Source organism: Callospermophilus lateralis, chromosome 7 (assembly GCF_048772815.1).
Source record: "Callospermophilus lateralis isolate mCalLat2 chromosome 7, mCalLat2.hap1, whole genome shotgun sequence".
NCBI classification, from domain to species: domain Eukaryota; kingdom Metazoa; phylum Chordata; class Mammalia; order Rodentia; family Sciuridae; genus Callospermophilus; species Callospermophilus lateralis.
In genome coordinates this window covers 141,562,735-141,578,412 of record NC_135311.1, presented here as the reverse complement: position 1 = coordinate 141,578,412, position 15,678 = coordinate 141,562,735, and the positions used below count along the sequence as shown (strand labels likewise).

Here is a 15,678-nt window from a genome sequence, read left to right as displayed (position 1 = left end):
GGCCTGGGCAGGGCCCACAGGCAGGCTCCGGGACTCTGGCCTGCGGTTTTCCTCTCCTGCCAGAGGTTGCTCTCAGGCCCGGGAAAGCCGGGGCCAGGGGCCCGCAGTTCAGCCGTCCACCCCTCAGGGTCTCTGCACAAGCTGCTGCTGAGGTCCCAGGAGCTCGTGGAGCACCCGCTGGGGAAGGCCCGTCTCCAGGGGCCAGCTCCCGCAGGACGCCCTCCGTGCTGGGCCGTGAGGGTCTCTCCACGCCCGGTTACAACCCAGTGTGGCCTTGTCAGAGGGCGAGAGCGACAGGGAAGAGCGTGAGCAGGGGACACAGGGAGACAGAGCCAGCCAGGCCAGGTCACCACGTTCTGTGACCCCCACCTGGCCCAGCCACACCCAGGGAGGGGACCACACTGGAGTGAGCACCAGGAGACCACGTGGTGGGGAATTTTATATGTCCGCTTGGCTGGGCGTTGTGTCTGTGAGGGTTTCTGGAGGAGACCAGCACTGAGGGTCTGAGCACTGCAGAGGCCCTGCCCAGCATGGGCGGGCAGTTGTTGAAGCCGCTGAGGGCCTGACCAAAGCAAAAGACCACAGAAGGGCACCCTCTCTGCCTGACTGCTGGCCTGGACACCCCTCTTCTGCTGTCAGACGTGGGCGCACACCTCGGCTCTCCTGGTCCTGAGCCTCTAACCTGGGCTGGAGCGCCCACCTGCCCTCCTGGGGGTCCTGCTTGTGTGTGGCCGAGAGTGGGACTTCTCAGAATGTGAGCCAGTTCCTGCTAATGTGTCCCTTTTTACAAAACCATCGACCTGTATGTGCCACCCATGGTTCTGCTCCACTCGGGGACCCTGGCTAATACCGGCAGGATCACCAGGAGCCCCATCAGAAGCTGGTGGCCTTGATAAGCAGGGCATTGGGTGGCCCCGGGGCCCTGGGCAGGAGAGGATGGGGCTGTGGGGCAGCACCCTCCCCACCCAGCCCAACCTCACACCACTGGCTCCCTGCTGCTGCTGACCCTGGTGGGGTGACTTCTGGTTTGGATGAGAGGTGTCCCCTAAAAGCTCACTGAGACGTGCAAGAAGGTTCAGAGGAGACATGACCAGGTTACAAGAGCCTTAATCCAACCAGTGGACTAGTCACCTGGAGTGATGGAGTAACTGGAGGCAGGTGGGGTGGCCGGAGGGCGTGGATTGGGCCGCGGCTTTGGGTATTTATCTGTACCTGGAGAGTGGAGTCTCCCTGCCCCCTGACCATGGTGTGAGCCTCTTCCCTCCACCACACTCTTCTGCCACCTCGAGTCCTGAGGAGTGGAGCCTGCTGTCAACGGACTGAGACCCCTGAAACCGTGAGTCCCCAAATACACGGTTCCTCCTCTACAATTGTGTGGGTCAGTCTTTCAGTTGCCACAGAGAGAAAGTTGACAAACAGTGACTCAGACCCACCCAGTCCGTCCCCTCCACGTCTGGACCGAAGCACCGGCTTTCAAAGACCAGAATTTCTCTCTTTTTGTCCCTTTTCCAACAAAACCAATTAAAACCAATAATGCCCCAGTGGAGCGTTCCCCACCCAGGGCAGGGCCCTCCTCTCCTGAGTTCCTCCAGTCATAAGCTGCACCCTGAAGAGCCCTTGCAGGGCTTGTCTGCACCTGTGAGCTGGGAGTGGGTGAGGGCCTTGTCGCTCACCAACGGGCGTCCAAGGTGGCTGCTGTGCCAAGGTCCAGGGGCCAGGTGCACCCTGCAGGTTGCTGGGTCTAAACGCTGGGTGTGTCTGCGGCTCAGAGACGGGCCTGCCCTCCAGGCACCTGCAGGCTGGGTCCTCCAGTCCTGGGGCTGCAGGGGCTGGGCACGTGGACACTTGGAAGCGCAGGGGCACATCAGGCCTGTCTCGGGGACTGAGGGAAGCCACGCGCGTGCCATCCCCCAGTGCTGTGCTGGAGCTCCAGACAAGCCACCCAGTTACCATGACTTGGTGCTCGGGTCTGCAAAGCAGCGTGTGGCCCGTGGGGCCGTGGAAGCCCAGTGCTGGAACTTCACAGGACCCCAGGACCCCAGGACCCCAGGCTTCCTGCAGACTGTGCTGGGGACCGCGAGCTCCTCTGTTCCATGAGCGGGTTCTGCTTCTCAACCTGGTGACAGAGGGGTGAGTCCACAGGACCCTCAGCGGCAGGAGAAGGTGGAGCTGCTTTAATGGCCCCTCGGGGGAAGCCGGGATCGATGGGAACAGGAGAGACACCTGTCCGTCAGATGGCTCCCAGGTCCTGAAATCCAGATGAGGGGGTGCCCAGGACCCTGGGGCTGGGTCCCTTGGGGAGAGAGCTGAGGAGCAGCACCCTGGCCCGGGCAGAGGAGGTGTGGTCAGTGGAAGGACAGCGGAAGGACAGCGGGCATCTGAGAGGATGAAGATGACCTTGAGCCTGGAGCCCCTGCAGGACCCAGGGCTGCAGGCGGAGAGGCTGCCTGTCCTCTGCGGATGGGACCACCAGGTGGGGGCAGTTCTGGGTATGAGTGACAGGAGGCTGCAGAGGCGGCAAAGGACGTGGCCGGGCAGCAAGGAGAGCGCCAGAGTGTTTGCGGGACAGAGTGCTGCGCACCAGGCCTGTTTCTGTGGCCCCCTGACAGCTGGGAGCCAGGTGGAGCCCTGTCCCCTTGCCCAGAGCGAGAGCCCCGGAGTCCCCACCCACTCCTGCTCCGCAGCCCACAGAGCACTCCAGCGACCCCACCCCTCTGCCATAGCCGACTGGTCCTGAGGGGGCGCCTGCCCAAGCAACGGCATTCAAAGCTTCCCTTGGGAGCTGGACGTGGAAGACGGGGGCATTCGAAAGAGCCTTTGCTGGGGTGGCTGCAGCAGTGACAGGCGCCAAACACCAGAGCCTTACGCCGTCTTTCATGTGGACTGGGGAGCAGAAGAGGGCTGTCTCCTGCGGGGAGGAGATGAAACGGACATGCTCAGGGAGTTTTTAGAGAGGTGACTTGAAGCACTCTGGTCCCTGGATCAAGCAGTTCCTGAGGCCCGTCTCTATTCCTGCTCTCCCCACAGTTCTGTGATGTCTGCAGGGTCCTTTCAACTGTCATCTAGCTGTAGTGGGTTGGAGTTAGATTTCTTTCAGATGCCACCTCACAAGGGAAGGCTCAGGCGGGGAGGCAGGAACCTCAGGGGCTGCAGCTCTTCATCTGAGGGGACCCTCACCTGCCCTGGCTGCCCGAGACGCGCTTCCCGCTCCGCGCTCCACCTTGGTGGCTTATTGACTCGGTCCTCAGCAGGTGCTCCCCTATGCTGGGTAGTTTTGGATTGCGCCTGGATAATGGACTTATGGGTCTTTGGGTCTTAATCAAATGAATTGAACCCAGGGCCCAACACTTGCTGGGCAAGTGCTTTTACCTGAGCTACGTTCCTGGCTCTTTTATCTAATTTTATAGATAGGGCCTCGCTAAGTTGCTGAGACTGGCCTCCACCTTGCCATCCTTCTGTCTCAGCCTCCCAAGTTGCTGGGATTGTGGGGGTGCATCATGGCACCCACCGAGGTTTTAAATCTTACGTGTAATGTTGATATTTTGCTAATTAGCAGGCTATCAACCTTCTGAGGGTCATGGTTTCAACTCCGGGTTTGAGTCTGTGCTGTGGGTCCACCACACAGAGACCAGCTGTCTCAGGTCAGTCTTCATCTATTTTCACAAGTTTGAGGACCAGAGCCAAACAGGCCCAGAAATCTTTAAAACAAGACCAGAAATCTCCAAAGTTCTCCTTCTTCAACCTCCCTGGGATTCTCTGACTCCTGGGAGCTCCCCTTCATGCTCTGCGGCCAGAGAGTCTGAGCTGCATTGAGACCCCGCTCTGCTTTGCTTCCTAAGACTAGTCCTCCTGGACCAACACGGGAGGACACAGAGGACAAGGGCCACAGGCCACCCCGCTCTTCTGGGACCTGTGCCTCCGGTCGGGGACGAAGCCTCTCTCCCTCCAGGCTTGGACTCCGAGGGCTCTTGCTCTTCCTGCGGGTGCTGCGGCCACACTGGGGTTCCTGGGGCCTGGGCGGGAGAGAAGGGAGGAGAGCGAGGTGGGGGAACCAGGCCCGAGGGCTCCCGGGCTTCCTGTCCAGCTCCACGTCCACCTCTGGGCCACTGGGGCTCCTGAAGGAAGTGTCACACCGCTGTAGGCTCAGGGGTCCTTGTAGCTCCGTCCCCTCCCTCCAGCTGTTGGTGCTGGGAGCGCGCCTGGGCCCGTGTATGTGCAGGGTTCATGGCCGCGAGCTGGGAGAGCCCATGGAGCCAGCCTTCTCCATGGTTCCCCAGGGCCTGCCTCTGGATGGGGTCAGTGTGACACACGGCCCACCTGCTCCCGGGGACCGTGGCCTCCTGGATGTTCCGGGCGTGGGGAGGCAGCTCCTGCACAGGACATGGGGGAAGCACCCCACGGCCCGCCCCAGGGTGCTCAGGGGATCACCAAGCACGGCCACACTGCAAGAGCCCCCACCCATTACCACAGCGCTGGACAAGACTGGACAGAGCCAAGGGGCACACCCCAAAGCTCCCTGCTGGGAGGTCAGAAGCAGCAGGAAGAGTCCCGTGACTCCCCTCGCAGACCATCAACGCCTCGCGGAGGCTCGGGTGGGCATGGAGGCCAGCCCTGGTCAGAGGGGGCTCTTACCACGTTACACTCCCTGCCGCTTGGCCCAGGAGCCCATTCCCTCCTCCACAGCTTGCTGGGGTCACAATGGCAACCCGTCACAAGTCGGGCCTGGAGGCCCAGTGGAGGAGGGTGGGGTTGGTCCCATCCCCTGGCTCTTCCCCAGCTCCCAGGCTGCAGGCTCCGGCTCTGCACGCCCCGCCTCCCCCTGCCCCGCCTCCCCCTGCCCCGCCTCCCCCTGCCCCGCCTCCCCCTGCCCCGCCTCCCCCTGTGCTGGATCCAGTTCCTTCTCATGAGATGCCAGTCCTGCGGGGTCAGGCCGCCTCACTCAGTAAGCCCTTGTCTGGCCATGTCGGCAGTGACCCTGCTTCTAGGTGAGCCCACATCCTGGGGTGCGGGCTCAGGACTCCAGCACTATTTGGGGGACACAGTTCAACACCTAAGACCTCCCTGACCTTCCTCCTGTGTTTGACTCTGGACTTGTCCCCGGGACTTGAGCAGGGCCGTGAGCGGTCATCACGCCTGCCCTGCAGATGCCCTCAGTGTGTGCCTGGCCTAGGCCCTGCCCCTCCTGTCCCCTCCCCCCTCCCTGAGGACAGTGTCCCCAGGTTGTGGGTCCCCTTCAGCCTGGGATCTAGGCAAAGTAAAAGACACACAGGGCCCAGCAGAGCCCAGGAGGAGAGAGCAGAGCTGCAGCCACCTGTGCCCTCGAGCACACGGGAAGGGGCAGCTGCCGGTTGGCATAAACGCCTTAGGTGGGGGATGTTTGTCCTGCGGCCAAAACTGACTATTACCCGAACTTTCCATGTAATAATGGCTGGGGGAACCTCAGATGCTGGCATGACGGCGGTGCTAAAAACTCCACCACACACCATGAAAATAGGCTATTATTTAAAGCACTTTTACTGCTAATAAGAGCTTAATAGCATCGGCTTCACCATAACCTGATCAGAGATCCACACGGGTGAAGGCTCCTGAGACGGGACTTACAAAGACCCACGAATCACTCACGGAGTTTCTGCTGGAAGCACTGGGGTGGGGGTGGGGGTGCTCTGCAGGGGGCTCCCCCAAGGGCTGGAGATTCCTGGGGTGTCTGAGAGTAGGCAAGGGCCCAGCTGGACCTGGACCGGCATCGGGAGCAGATGGCACAGTGATGCCCTCTACTTCGTCCAGGGTCCTGGGCATGACACTGCCTGGGGACGGCTCTCGTCACTGCCACCTATTGGGAAGGCCACCGAGTCTGCGTGCCCTGGCTCCCGGGCTCAGGAGTGCACTGGGAAACCAGGCCTTTGACTCCCAGGGCAGAGAACTTTGCGTGGACAGGTCTTTGGGTGCACGGTGCAGGTGACCTGCTGGTCCATGCTGCTCTGAGCTCTGCCTCACAGTCGCGGGCTCCCGAGAAAGGGTTGGGAAAAGGGACACCTCCACCCGCCTCGTGCTCTCAGGCTCATGGGACACAGAGGACAGGCCTGATTGCCCACCACTCCCTGCCCAGGGGAGCCCGACACCAGCGTCCCTCTCACAGGAGACGGAGGCCCTGCAGACCCCGGAGTGAACCTGGGTCTCTGGCCTCTGATGTCCTTGACTGTCACACGTGAGGTGAGCAGATGGCGACTTGGGACTCCTAGGAGCTCCCCTGCCGAAGCTTCCACCCACCTTGATGGACCCAGAGCTTGGTTCTAGGATGACGCCCCACTGTGGCTGGCGCTGACTCTCCAGGGCCTGCTCATCTGACGGGTGTCCCCCCAAGGGGGTGGGGGGCGGGTAGGGCTGATGGGGGGAGGGGGCCTCCCTCCCGGAGCAGCCCAGCTCTGCTCTGGGGCTCAGGTAAGCGGGGAGCAGAACCGGCCTCCTCCTGGGGTGGGAGGAGGCCACTGGCGCCAGCTGGAGGAGGCCGGGGGCCGCAGGGTGGGAAGCCGTAGGTGTGAAGAGCAAGCCCAGTGTCCAGGAGGCAGGAAGCCAGGAGAGCCACCTTGCTTGGGCTGGGGGCTCTGGTCCCGAGGACAAGGGTGGGGGAACACACATCCCCAGCAGGGTCAGGGCCCCTGAGTCCTCCTGTGTCCAGCCTGGCTCTGGTGGCCATGCCTCCTTCCCGGAGCGCCCCCTGCTCCCCTGTGAGTGAAGGCACATGGGCTCTCTGGAGAGCTGGCAGAGCCTGCAGGGCTCTGGGTCTGATCAAAACTGTCAAATCAGGCAGAGGCCTAGGGGTCAGTTGAGTGGGAGGACCAGCCTGTGGTGCTTGGCTGACTGGGAACGGGGCTAAGAGCAGCGGACCCCCTGTGAGAACTCGGGGTTCTCTCTGCGTCCACCTGGCCCAGCTCTTGGGGCTCGCCACAGGAAGGGGTTTTCTTTGCTCTTCTGCCAGAAGGGGTGGTCGCGAGGACGCCATGTCCCCTGCCAGGCGCTATCCCTGTCTGGGCAGCCCTCCATTCACCATGGGGCGGGTGAGGGAATAAGGAATGTCTGTCCACCAGACAGGCCAAGGATGTGCTGACCCCAGGACCCTGGTCCAGGACCTTCTACCTCCAAAGACCCGTCCTGAGGGCTGGGACGCAAGGCCCCTCTCCCAGGAGGAGAGCAGAGACTGAGGCATGGCCAGTCCTGAGCAGCGGGGGCCAGGTACGGAGAAGCAGGGCTGGGGTCCTGCCCTCCACACTGTCTTTGCCTCCTGGGCCTCAGCTCTCCTGAGGTCAACCAACGGGAGTCTCTGTGGGGACCACGGTGTCTCGTCCACAGCTGCTTCTCCAACACGCCGCCAGCCTTGCACCCGAGCAGGTGTGAGCAGGCACTCCCAGGCTCCCCGCGGTCACCAGGCTGAGGGACAGGCAGACAGCGGGGAAGGTGGTACCGGGGGCAGCCCACGAGCCCCTCGGAGAGCCATGGGGTGGGGGGCCCTCTCGTCCCTCCTGGGGGTGGAGGGGCCTCTCTCTCGTCCCTCCTGGGGGTGGAGGGGCCTCTCTCTCCCTGGGCCCCTGGAGGAGCTCTCTCTCGTCCCTCCTGGGGGTGGATCCCCCTCCTCATCTCTCCTGGGGGTGGAGGGACCCTGCTTTTCTCTATTGGGGATGCGGGGACCCTGCCATCCCTCCTGGGCCACGGAGGGGGGTCTCTGTCCTCTTTCCTCCTGGTCCTCCTGGGTGTGGAGGGCCCTGCTCCTCTCTTGCAGGACACACGGCCACCCTGGAAGCCGGGAGGGTGCTATGATTTTCCTGTGGCTGCTGGGACACAGGACCACAGCCTGGGCGGCTGATGACCACAGCAACGTGTCCCTCGCAGTTCTGGTTCTGGATGGCAGAACTCTGAGGCCTGTGTCATAGGTGGGTCCTCCAAAGCCTGGGGAGACTCCTCTCCCCTCTCTCGGAGTCTGGTGGCCATGCACGGCCAGCAGTTCTTGGCTGTGGGCGCGTCACCCCGAGCTGCACCTCCCTGGCCACCGGGCAGTCTCCGTCTCTGTCCTGTCTTCTTGTAAAGGACATGGGATCAGAGCTGGTCCTAATGCGACATGACATCCTCTTAACTCGTTACATTGGAAAGACCCTGTTCCCAAGCAAGGCCACCTTCTGAGATTCTGGGTGGACACCCTTCGACCCAGCACAGGGAGCGAGGGACAGGAGCTGTGGGGGGGTGGTGGCGGGTGCAGTCTGTCCCAGTTGGAGACTTCTGGCCTGGGGTCTCTCTGCTTTGCAGTGGGGTCCTTATGCCTCAGCTGCTGCCTGGGCCTCGGGGGATGGAGGAGGAGTCCTGCCCTCCTGGGTGAGCGGCCCCGGCCGAGCTTCTCACCTGCCAGGGCCAGTTTGGATCATCTCATCCAAGGCGCCTCTTTGGAACTTATCAGAGAAGATCAATGACTAATTCTCACTTGAAAGCGGTCCCTGCTAAAACCCACACTTTGAGCTTCATAGTTCTCCTCTCCGGCTTTTATGATCCAGATTAGTTTCCTTGAACTGTGGACACAGATCGATACGTCTCAGAGGAGTGTGGCACCGGAGGCTCCGCGGCCAGGCAGCCCATCAAGCGCCGCTCACTATTTTAGACACTTAACAAGGTGCTGGTGGCTGGAGGGCCCTCGGCGACTGACGGGGCTGACAGTGGCCGAGCGGGGAGGGAGGAAAGCTGTCCTCAACTTTTAGTTGAGAGTCAGGAGGCCCCGGCTCCGCAGGTGGCCTCTTGTGGTTGAGCAGGAGATGTGTGTTTCTCCCGAGGTACAGGCTGCTGGGGCTGGTGGGCATCTGCTGGGACCTCGGTTCCAACGTGACATCTGGGATCAAGGCTGGTGACGCTCAGTGAGCTTGCTTGGGGAGGTGACGGGGTCCTGAGCCTGGAGGGGCACTCGCCTGTCACCTGCTTCGGGGAGAGGAACCCGGTGCTGCTCTGCTCCCTAGTGTCCTGGGAGGGGACGAGACGAGACGTGGAGGCAGCGGGCGGTGAGCCGGGCCCAGCAGCTGTCCTCAGGCTCCGATCGAACACACATCCGTGCTTTGAGCTTCCCCGGCTCCCCTTGTGGGATGGGCCCCCAGTCCTCGCACGCCATTTTGACTCTGATGCTCCGTGAAATCATTTCCCCAGAGCAGGCGACTTCCGCAGGAATGTTCTGGAAGGCAGCTCCAGCTTCCCAGACTGAGAGTGACTCAGAACTTCAGGTTTACCTCCCAGCAGAAGTGGCCCTTAGGAGCTCTGGGTGGACCGGAAAGGATCCAGCATCCAGTTGGCTCTCCCCGACTGGCTGGGTGACCTCGGGCAAACCAGTCCCCTCCCCAGGACCCCACTCCATCATCTGGGAGATGCTGGTGCAGCACCAACTGCTGTCCCTTCCCTAGGGTCCTGCAGGCCACGTGAAAGAGCAGGGTGCCTGGGACGCAGATGGTGAGCGGTGGGGGCCACTGGAGTGTGTCCTCTGGCTTCTGTGTCTGTGTGGTGACCAGGGGCCCGTGTCTGGGAGGAAATGTTAGTTCTCTGGAGAAGCCAAGACTCAGCCGCAGAGCAGAGCCAAGCCAAGCCCAGGGAAAGCAAAGGTACCAGGGCTCGGGTCCCTGGTCACCAAGGGAGATGGGTCCCTGAGCTTGCTCCTGCAAACGCTGCGGGCAGCCGTCTTTGTGCCAGGCTCGAGCCTCGGCCGTCACAGGACAGGCAGGAGGCCTGACCTCTTGGGGCTCAAAACTCTCATGGGCCAAGCGTCTACTATCCGACCTTCAGTGGCTGCTCTCGTTGGCATTGTTGGGATTGTCACTTGTGGCACTGGGGAACACGAGTTATCCCTGGTCAAAGCCAAGGTACTGCAGGATCAGATTTGCCTTCCAGAGGGGCCTGGGGAAGCCTGGCCTCCTGCAGCAGGGGAGGAGGGAGTCGCCAGAACCGGCCGGGGCCAGCCCTGCCCCAGCCCTTCCCCAGCTCCCTGCAAGCTTCTGGCCTGGGTGGAGCTGACTCTTTGGGAAGGGGAAGCTGCAGGCAGCCTCGCTCCCTCTTGTGGTGGCCAGGGATTCCAAAGCTGAGTGTCGGGCTCAGGCCGAGTGTGGGGGGGCTGGGGACTGGGCGCAGGCCAGCCTCGGCTTGGGTGCCTCTTCCCTCCCTCCGCTGCCTGGCTGGCCTGGGACCTCACACCCGTGTGAAGCTGGCTGGCTCAATGGCTGACGCCTGTTGACAAGAGCAGGTCTTTATGGCTCTTGCTGGACAGTGCTGAGTCCAGCGTGGCCACGAGCTTGGGTAGATGGTGTTGAGGGGAGAAATGGAGACCACCATCCACTGTCTTTGTTTACACTGCTGCAGGTGTGAGATGGGGCTCCTGCTCCAGGTGTGGGAATGGTGGGGCACCAGAACACCCAGGTCACCCCCCTACACTTGTTAAAACAGAAAAAGGGGGCCCTGCACCTGACCGGGGGACCACGAGCCTCCCCATTCAGAGAGTGCCCTTCGGTGACATCCCCAGAGGTGGCCCCAGTGTTTGGTGCTTAGGGAAATGTTGAGGCTGAAAGTGGCTGTGGGGTGGTGGGGCGTCTAGTCTAGTGTCCCCAGAGGGGCTTGTGCTAGACGGTAGAACAACTTAGATGAGTGGATTCCAAGGAACCGGCTGAGCCCTCCCTCACCCACTGGACTCTGGAGTTTCCTGTGGAGAGGAGGTGGCACTTCCCTGGGGCCGTTGACTGCAGAATTCTCTCTGAAGATGCTGAGATGTCGGGCAGAGTCGGGTGCTGCTCCGGCCAAGCCCCTGTGGTTTCTCATTCACTCACTCAGCAGAGAGTCTGCGAGGCCCCCTGGTCCTCCAGGGCCTCCTCAGCAGAGGGTGAGCCCCACGCACGTCGCTGCAGCAGCGTCAGGTGGATAAGAACTGCTGGGAGATAACTGTGGGAAGCGGCAGGAGCTGCCAGGGAGGCTGCAGAGCCTGCTCTCTGGGTCTGTGTGAGGAGCTGGCCGGGAGGAGCGGAGAGGGCGGTGCTGTTCCTGCAGGGCCAGTGGGTACAAACGCCCGGGAGGCAAGGGGGCACAGGGTGGCTGTTCCAGAGCATCTGAGGTGGCAGGAGCAGGTGGCAGGTCAGAGACGACTTCTGGGCGTCTTGTGTGTGGTTGGAGCTGGCTGTCCCCCAGGGGTGCCGGAGCCTTGGGAGGGTTCCTGGGGATCCCTTCATCTGAGGGACGCCTGAGAACATCTCTTGGCCACTGGGTGGCGCTGCTCCTCTCTGGATCTCTGCTTCTCAGAATGGGTCGACCTTGACCTTGCTCCCAGGGGGGATTTTGTGGGTGTGTGAGGTAATCACCTTCTCATTCAGAGTTCACTCCCCAGGCCTGCTGGAGGGGAGCCGGAACCTTCTAGAGAGCTCAGCCTTTGAGCTGCTGGAGGTGGAAGGATGGGGCCTTGGGTGTTCTCTGTGAGGGACAAAGAAGGAAGAGAGTACTCGGGAGCAGAGTACAGGCTGTGGCCATTTGTGCAGGAGGGTTGCATCTCCTAGCCTCCCTTTCAGCAAGCCTGGGACCCTGTGACTGAGCGTGGCCAGTGGGAGGTGGACGTGGAGGGAAGGGAAGGCCCTGAGATAGTAGAGTCCTGGACAGGGGGCCCAGGCCCACGGGTACCTGTTAGGCAGCTGGTGAGTGCCATCCTGGCGGCGTGTCCCCACATCCTGCTTGTCTGAGACGGCAAAGGGAGCGGAGCGGATGACGTGGCCAGGCTCAGCACCTCCAGGCCACAGGAGAGACCTGGTCTCATGGTCTCGCAGGCCTGGGAGGGACTTGGGGTCAGCTCCTCTGAGCCTGGGCCTCCTCGGTTGCAGAGAGGGTCTGTGGAGCTCCAGGACTGATGTGGATACCAGCGTCCATGGACCTCAAGTCCCTCTGTAATGGGGTGGGATTTACATGCGCCCTGCACACGTGCCCCTGAGTGCCTTGACTCCAGGTGACCAGGTGAACAGTGGTCGTGATGCACTGTTTAGGGACTAAGGACAAGAAGCAATCTCTGTCTTGGTGGAGACACAATCATCTTGGGCTAGCGGCCTGGGATGAAGCCGGGGCCCAGGGAGCCGTGGGGGGCTGTGGCGGGTGAGTGGGCTGCACTCAAGCAGGCTCAGGGTTGTGCTTGGCGTGTGATCAACTCGGGTTTCGCTTCTGAAAATTCTGGAAAACATGTTTTGAGTAGTTTTGGTCTGAGGTTGGTTGGATCTGTGGACGGATGTGGGGCCTGGGCACGTGAGCGCTGACCCTGCAGCTGTCTCGTCGCTGCGTGGAAAGGAAGTCCATAGAGCAACGGGAAGAGAGCAGTGCAGTCACCCCCAGCCTGGGAAAGCGGCCGTCACGGCGGAAGCCAAGCGTGCCACAGAGGGGGTGCTTTGGTTTTCGTCACAGTGGCCGCTCTCCCTGGTGTGGGCAGGTGTGGGCAGCTGTGGGCCCTGGGAACCCCCTGCAGGGGCAGCTGGGAGAGCCCTGCCAGGGCCCCCGGTCCCCAGGGCCCCAGAGGGTTCTGGAGCAGCTCAGAGCAGGAGTCTTTGATCCTCCGCTCACTGTTCTGTCAGTCACAGCTAACGGGACTGTTCCAGGCCACTTAAACGCCACTTGGACTCTAATGGAGCCATTTAGCCCCATGTTCTCAATTATTTTCAAAATTTAAAAGGCACGTTAATGATTTCTGAATGGTTTTGATGAAATCTCAATTAGAAGCTGGACTTTGTCTCCCGTGGGGGTGGGCCTGGGGGTGGGGGGCAGGGAGTGCCAGGAGGACCGGGGGACGAGGGGACGAGGGGCGTGGCTCTCCTCCCAGCTCAGCCCAGGGGGAAACCAGCTCTGCTGACCTCGAAGGCCCTGCCTGCAGGGTCCAGCCTCTGCCCAAAGGGAAGCCCTGCTGGCCGGAGGCCTGCCTTCTCACTCAGGTCCACTCACCTGGCGCCCACCAAGGCCATGACCCTTCGTGGCCTGTGCAGACACAGGACTGACCTCGGGACAGGATGTAGGACCGTGGCGGAGTCATCAATGCACCTGGAGATGGGCTTCCTGCTGCCATCTGCCTACATTCGGTGGGAGGTACAGGGAGCGGTGGCTGCGGGGCTCCAGGATGAGGCACTGTGTCCTGGAGAGCTCGGGCTCAGCCAAGGGGCTGGGCTGGGTCCTCCAGGCAGCCAGGAGTTTACTGGGCACCAGGGAAAGTGGCTGGGCTGTGGGGGAGGCTGGAGCGGGCCCTGTGTCTTGGAAGGAGGGCGGGATGACGGGGGCAGCATGGGAGGAATGGGGCCGTCATCAGGTCAGGGGTTCACAGAACCCCTTTGCGCTCTTTCTTCACAAGTTCCACGTCTGGTTAACGTCAGCTGTGCAGGTTGGAGGGGTGCAGCGTGCTCGTTCCTCGGGAGGACACGGCGCTCGCTGACCACGTCCACGCAGCCTCACGCTCCCTGGAGGCCCAGAGAGCCCTCGTTGGCTCGAGTTTCTGCACAAAGGCGGCACTGGAGAAATTCAAGACTCACGCTGCGTTTACTGATCCGCTGAGAAGAGCAGCAGTGAACCCGGGTCCCAGTCTGCGGGGGGCTAAGCGGGGTTACAGCTCCTCCCGCCCCAGACAGTGAGGCGTGGCCTCGTCACCCGTCTGTGTGCGTTGGTGTTTGCCTTACCAGAGGACGGCTGGGCGCTCGGAGCTGCTTCCCGGCTGTCGCATCATGCTGTTTGTTTTGGGGTCAGACGAGGCCGTGGCTCCACGGATCCGCGGTTGGCAAACAGGGCGTTCAGGTGCCACGGCGGTTCTGCTGCGAGACTGAATGAAGACAGGTGAGGGCTAGACTCTCAGGTAGCGGCCAGGGGGACTCGGCAGCCCTGTGGATGACCTTCCCACCCGCAGTGGACTCGTACCCGTGTGTGATTTGGAAGTGCCACACGTGGGCCACTGAGGTGCTTCACTGTATTCTGCAGGTCCCCAGGACGGGGACGCAAGTCCAGGCTTAGCTTCTCACTCCTCAGGCCCCCTCCTTCTCCCCCAGGAAGGCCTCCCCCGTGGCGGCCATGGAGCCCCGGCTGGTGGACACAAGCCTCCCAGACCCCGACCTTTGCCGACAGCCAGCCTCGTCATGACGACGAATGCTGTGGCCACCTTCCTGGCCGGCACAGCCTCCCTCCGCTCATTTCTGGGACGTGTCTGCCCGAGGCCCAAGTCTGAGTAGCCCGAGTTTGTCCCTTGGCTGCTCCTTGGAGCACAGGGTCCTGTGGCCCAGGGGCTTCTTTATGCCGGGCTCAGGCTGTCTCCCTACATTCTGTTTGACCTGGGCAGCCTTGCGCTCGCTTCCCGTCCAGTCACGTGTGGTGACTGAAACCACAACAGTCAGGGTCAGCATAACTTTGGCTGCCCCAGGGAGCCCACCCCGTGCTGCTGGAGCCCAGCCCTCCACGGCCCCGACACCGATGTGTGGGGCGTCTGGGCCCCAGGCTCAGAGATCCAGGCTGGGCAGCTCTTCCGGCCTGCAGCTTCTCTGCCTGGACCCGGTGGCCGTTGTGGCTCTTCTGGCTGCGGGGAGTGCTCGAGGGACTGGCCAGGGAGTTGGACACTCCCCTGGAACACCTCTTGTAGTTCTGCCTCAGCCCACTGGCCAGAGAGGCCACCCGGGCTCCCTGAATGTGGGGACTGGAAGCTGCCGGAAGGAGAGGAGCAGGTGTGGGGGCCCACAGCTCAGCCGCCTGTGCCCCCAAGGGCTGGGGCCCTCCCGCCCCTGAGCCTGTCACGGGGCAGCCAGAGCTTAGCCATCCCCCTGCTATGGCCTCCTTCCCTGTGCCCGGGCCGCTGTCTGTCTTCACGTGAGGAGCAGCTCCCCGTCCCACCTCCCTGCACCTGCTGGACGGTCAGGTGGACAATGGAGCATTCAGGTCCTCCATGTCCAGAGCCTCTGCTGGCTCCAGCCTCACTTCTCCCAGGCTCCCCAGCACCGGGAGTGTCATGGTGGGTGGAGACCTTCCCTGAGAAGGACTCACAGCCTCTGCCCACCTCTGAGAATGTGACCTTGGGGACACCTCTCCCTCTGCCCACCTCTGAGAAAGTGACCTTGGGGACACCTCTCCCTCTGCCCACCTCTGAGAAAGTGACCTTGGGGACACCCCTCCCTCTGCTCACCTCTGAGAAAGTGACCTTGGGGACACCCCTCCCTCTGCCCACCTCTGAGAATGTGACCTTGGGGACACCTCTCCCTCTGCCCACCTCTGAGAATGTGACCTTGGGGACACCCCTCCCTCTGCTCACCTCTGAGAATGTGACCTTGGGGACACCCCTCCCTCTGCTCACCTCTGAGAATGTGACCTTGGGGACACCTCTCCCTCTGCCCACCTCTGAGAATGTGACCTTGGGGACACCCCTCCCTCTGCTCACCTCTGAGAAAGTGACCTTGGGGACACCCCTCCCTCTGCCCACCTCTGAGAATGTGACCTTGGGGACACCCCTCCCTCTGCTCACCTCTGAGAATGTGACCTTGGGGACACCCCTCCCTCTGCTCACCTCTGAGAATGTGACCTTGGGGACACCCCTCCCTCTGCTCACCTCTGAGAATGTGACCTTGGGGACACCCCTCCCTCTGCTCACCTCTGAGAATGTGACCTTGGGGACACCTCTCCCTCTGCCCACCT

At 62.1% G+C, this 15,678-nt stretch overlaps 1 long non-coding RNA gene across 1 annotated transcript; it reads right to left on the bottom strand.

Annotated features, from left to right (window-relative positions):
* Positions 1-2,809: 2,809 nt before the first annotated feature.
* LOC143405177 (uncharacterized) lies at positions 2,810-4,735 on the bottom strand. The gene is made up of 3 exons (XR_013091987.1): positions 4,633-4,735; positions 3,911-4,013; positions 2,810-2,908 (listed from the first exon to the last, which is right to left on the bottom strand). It is a non-coding gene; the product is annotated as an uncharacterized LOC143405177 (long non-coding RNA).
* Positions 4,736-15,678: the final 10,943 nt, after the last annotated feature.